Below are 6000 nucleotides of genomic sequence, written 5' to 3' on the forward strand. Positions count from 1 at the left end.
GTCCTGTAAGATCAGCTACTCGAGAAGTGAAACAATTACTAAACGTGCAGAGATACGCTTACATGAATTATCTCCATACACCCCTGACATCGTGATTAACAAATTTATGTCAAGATACGGAGAAGTGCTTTTCATAACAGCTGAAACTTCGCATTTTCCCGGATGTACCTAACGTTGTTCTTATGGTGAGAATGCTTCCGTACAAACCAACTCTTTCATACGTAAGCATTTTATGCGGATCAACCGAAAATGGGACGTTTTATCAGACAACACTGATTAATGATTATGCACCCATGGAAGATTGCTATGCACGAATTCTGCAAAAAGACACTACACCATACAGACACTTTATAGACAGACTAGCGAAGTGTCAAAAATTGCAGCCAAACGGACTGTCAAAAAGTGCAGCCAAACGAGCATGATGGTTTTGAGAGGGGAAGTGCAAGAGGAAGCCCATACAAAGCCTATGGGAGCTTCCGTGATGCCAGTTTTCATTCATGGTTGCTAGTTTTACTGTTTTTCTCTCCGCTAGTCTGTTATATAAAGTGTCTGTACTACACCACGGAAAACTTTGTGCAAAAGAACAAAAATCCCACCTGCTATAACCGTAAACAGCACACCGTTATCTTATGTCAAACCACAAACGGCTACAAAATCAACATCTACGGCTCTGACAGGAACAAATATTCACTCAACAACAATTACGCCCAGTATCTCCACGCCAACAACCAGCACAGCCAGCAAAGAAGCGAACGTAGAAGAGGACGGATGCGTTTGTCCGTGCACTCGCATTCCTGTTTGACGCTCTATTGCTTTCTTCGAACATACTTTGAATTGACTTCTCAATATTTCAAAGTGTATTCCTCGATTCAAGTAATAAAACTCGCTTTTTTAACTTGTACACAACGTAGACAATTCCCTTAAGAACGTTTGTTTTAACAAATGTCAACTATCAAATAAAGTTTTCTTTTTTACGATTCCATCATACAATAATTTAGTAAGACGAATGATTATAAAGAAATTACTATTGATATTTTTATTGCTCTTCTTAATACCGGACGTGTTCGCCCATCTACCGGGTAAAAGCGCGGGCCCCCAAATACGACCCGGCCCCAGGGTAATTGACTTGGCTGACCCCCCCCCCCCCCCTCTCATCGGGCCTGGCGCCGTCAAGTAAAGAAGAACTACAACGACAAGATGAAAACAAAAAAAAAATGGAAGCCATAGGAAGTCCACTGTATATTAAATAGCCATTTTTCAGATGATGGGATTTTCGAAAACATTTCATAACTTGCTGACATAATGGTTCTCAAATTAGTTCAATCCGGTATATTCATTTACTTTCTTCAAAAATGTTTTTTTTAATTTCATTCTGAATGGTCAACTTTTTTAACTTCCTTCTTTTCAAGGATTTAATTCGTCTTGTTTATTTTATTCATTTTGAATATTTGACTAATTTTAAATTTTTGATAATCGCTTTTTAATTATTTATTTCTTTTTATTCATTTTATTCATTTGGGTTCATTTTATCTATTCTATTCGTTTCAGTTTTTGGATTCATTCTGATCAGTTTATTTTTTCATGCATTTTACTCAGATCAATCTATTAAATTATTTCATTCACTTTTGACTTAGAACGACGTCTTTGTTTTCGATATGGGGGTGCACTTTGCAAATTCTACAAAAATGGGTATGTAACGAAAAGTGTTTAATTTTAAACGCATATACTACCCATGATCGCATAGTTGTCCCGTTTTCTATGGGACTTCCTATCTTTATGGGACTGATATGCGATCATGGGCAGTATAATTCTGCCATAATAAAAAATACTTCTAGGAATAGATTTCAACTGATAAACCCAAAGATTTTTTATATCATGGCATTAAAAATTTAAATAATGTCAGAAGCGGATCCAGAAAAAAATTTCGGAGGGGTCCGAAATTTCGATTTTGACATTTTCGTTGTACGATACGTAATATGTAATACCCTCATTTCATTAAAATCAGTTTCAGTGGTTGAATCTGGTTTGGAATGATTTTTAATGTAGAATGAATTTAAAATAGAAACTTTTTTAAATTTCTCAAGAAGTTAAAATTGGGGGGGGGGTCCGGACCCCCAGGATCCTCCCCTTGGATCCGACACTGAATAATGTACAACCTAGTAAAAATATCACGCATTTACACACAGAAGATAGCGCTTCCCAAGTCCGGCACGACTGGTTTGTGTACCTAGCGCGCTACGCTTCTATGAGTGACGCCATCATCGACTATTTAAAGAACGGATTTGGCCGGACAAGCTCAGTTGCCTGTTGAACGGCAAGCGGAGCAGATCACAGCGCTTTGTGTTTTCACAGCCAGTGTAGCTGAGTTAGAAGTCCGTTACAGTGGCTGTACGTGAGGTACGCTACTAAGTTCTGTCCAACACGCGACTGCGCTTGTCCGTTCAAAACTATGCTTTCTTTTGTGTTGTGCTCGTTTCCAACACACTTTTATGTACAATCTCGAACACAAAATCGCTTGTAAATTCAAGCTCCATTTGCAAACACGGTTAACATAGTGTCGTGGACCTGTTGTCTCTTTCGCTCTACCCATCATTATCAGCGTTGACTCATTTTGCTTTGTGCGATTGCTTTCTGTTATGTCACAAATTTGTTTCCCAATTTTTGATCACAGATTCTTTTTTGCAGATGGCAGATTTTTTGGAAACATATGACAGATTTTTTTCCTGTTCCAGTTATAACAGATGGTAAAAAGATATTTTTGACTGAAACACAGATTTCAATGTGGCATCCCTGTGTGTTAGCGGTTGTATGCGTAACCTGCACGATAGCAATCTGTGTTTTCGTTGCGCAAAGACGAAAACTTTCTTAGCGACAAATTTACGCGGATCGATGGAAAGCACAACGAAAGTTTATTATTTACTATCAATCAATTCATTGATTTATTTCCTTTTCACGTGATTCATTTCCACTCATCCTATCCTTTTTTGATTCTGCTAATAGGTACATACTACAAAGCCTGTTTATGAATGCACTGCCACTCGAAAAACCGTTGCAAAAACGCTTCTAAGTCCATACATAAAATTGGTTTTCGATTCTTGTATATTAATAGTTTCGATGTATCGACGTCAACATTTCATAAGGCACTACTGTACACTGTACAAAATCCTTATTTTGGAAATATCAAGTTAGAATTTCAACTGATGTTTTTTAATCCTATTTGTCCAATTGATTATGAAATGTGATTGTTGTATAGTAATATTTAATAAAATTCAACTGGGTATACTAAAATGTAGCGATTTTCATTTAAGATTTTTTATTTTCATTAAAATTAAGAAATACATGGGACTAACAAAACGCATGCACTTTTTGCGCCATTCGACATAACACCTTTTCGGCGAGTCATGGTAAATAGCCCCTACTTTTAGGCCTTTTGTTTTTATTTGAAGAATATGTGACGTTTGTTTTTAGATCCATTCTGCGTCCGAGTTGTTTTTGTGTCCTTTTATTTCTTTTTATACCATAAAAATAATATAAATATATAGAATGAAGTGCTTGTTCATCGATATAGTTCAGGATTAAGTTGGTCCGCGATTGTTCAGGTACAAAACAAACGACAACAATTCGATGAATGCGCTTAATGCATTGAGCTGGAGGTGAAATGTACCAGAAAAAAGGACAAACAGAGTTTCGATAGGCAATCAGGCATCTATTTGCAAGGAATCAGTGTAGGACCAGTGAATGATATGCTAATCAGAGATGAGACTGGGCATGAGTTCGACATGAATTTTTTTCCTATGAAATAAATTGACTGCTACCAGTAGTTCAACCGAATAGATAGCTTGTTGACAGTAGCGCTTTGCTAAAACAGAAATGCTTCTCTCCCGGATTAATATAAATATTAACAAAGATGAGCAAGTAGACGTTAAGGATGCCCATTATAATAGCTGCAGACGGAACGTGTACCGCTGCTGTCAGATGCTGTATTGCAGGATGTGGCTCAACGGTGTGCAAAACCACCTTATCTTTACGGTGGAATCACTAGAAACTCTGAATCAGGATTTGAGTTTTGTAAGGGATGCAAAGGTGATGAAGAAAAAAGACAAATATGTTACTGGATTAAATAAAAGGTAACCTGAAAGTTAAATATTGCTTCCTTTTTATATGATGACTTATTCGCACAATTTGAGGCGCATTTACAAATGTGATTCTGTAGAAATCGAAATACTTTCCACTAATTGTTAAATGCAAGAATAAAGAAAAACTATTAAACATATGATTTGAGATCTCCGTAAGCTGAACTATTACCGTTCCATTATGTGACTTGTTTACCGCCACTTCATTATTGATTGGCGTTTCCAATCGCTCGTTGAAAGTATTCTTGTCGAAAAGGCCGTTGGCATAGATTGCAGCTCCAACGATGCTTTTCTGTGTGCAGGAACCGATGATGCTTTAGCACTGTACTGTGGGAAAAAGTGTCAAAGTGAACCAATAGATGACGATATTTTGAATCGCTTAGTAAAAAGTGAACCTTTCAATTTTATGACTTCTCAGGTGAACTCTGATTCCTGTTCCAGTGGCGAATAACTTTGGGCAAGTGAAAATAAACGATAAAGGAAAACAAAGTGGTCGTTCGATTGAAAAGTATTTTATTTTAGATTAATTGTATAGGCTTGTTCCACATTACGGCGAATCGTTTGACGGATGAATGTGTGTTGCAATCTCATTAACGACAGCAAAATGAAACGGAAGTCGGATTTGCTCGACCCATATTCATATGCAGAATAAGGCCACTTACAGAGTAGCGGCAAGAAGCTGAGCTGGGGCTGAAACTGACATTGAAATGCGAGAAAACTGCGTGCTGGAAACCAAAGGGTTTATGTCAGCCGAGCGGATCTGTGCCGACTGCCTGCATTTACTCTGACATGCTGCAAGCAGGTTTCTCGCACTCTAATGTCAGTACCAGCCTCAGCTCAGCTTCACACGGCCACTCTGTAAGCACCCTAAGGATGGTTATTTTGGAATCAGCAGTCTTCCTCCAAATTTGCGTCCATGTCTCCATCGAATATGAAATCTTGTTTCACTTCTTTTTGTTTCCGACCTCGCTTGGAAGTGACATTATTTCTGAGCATAGTCTCATAGTACTCTTTGTTGGAGACGTATTTCATTAATTCTCTCAGATCTTCGAGCTTAGCTTGTTGTAGCTTCAATGGGTGCTCATCAATCCGTTCTAGTTCTGGAACTGGAGTATTCGCGAGATCACATGCGTCTGCCAATGTGAAGGTTTTATATTGAGCGTCGGAATGAGAAAGTTTGTAGCCCACTACTCCCGGGTATGAAGAATTATATTCAAACGATACGATGGGTTTAAATTTCAAAACTTCCCTATTATCGTCAAGCTTAGGGCGTTTGTAGTGTACCGTTAGTTTCTTCAATGCGTAAAACTGACTGCTCAAGTTCGATGACCTGAAATGGAGGCGAATAGCTCTAATAGTTGAAAACCAATAAACAAATAAACTTACCTGGAATGGATTTATCTTCCTCACTTGAGCGATGAATACCGCCCAGTCTCGCGGGATTTCTACGTCTATCGAAGTCGTTTTTTTCGCCTTCTCGATTGCGGCATGAACGGAGTCAACCTCCATATGACTATGCCCTGAGAACATAAACATTACATACGCGGACCCTTCCTCCTACACCCGGTAGAAAATAATGATAGGTGTACTTCCGATTCGAGTTCAGAACCTAAAAAACAATACAATGTGATAATAGCTCTACATGAACATTGTTTTACAAAGAGCTTACTCGGTGCTTTTGTGCATATTTTACATCGATGTGTGAACTGAGAAATTGATTCTGTCCAGACATTTTTAATTGAAGCAAGCTTCTTAACATTTTCTCTTGCATCTCAACGGAATACTTCGAATGGCAAGTCATTCTTGTATATTTGCACGAACCTTTCATTCGTCGGGCTGGTACTTTCTTACCAGCAGAACTGGTATA

This window comes from Topomyia yanbarensis, chromosome 3 (assembly GCF_030247195.1).
Source record: "Topomyia yanbarensis strain Yona2022 chromosome 3, ASM3024719v1, whole genome shotgun sequence".
Taxonomy (NCBI): domain Eukaryota; kingdom Metazoa; phylum Arthropoda; class Insecta; order Diptera; family Culicidae; genus Topomyia; species Topomyia yanbarensis.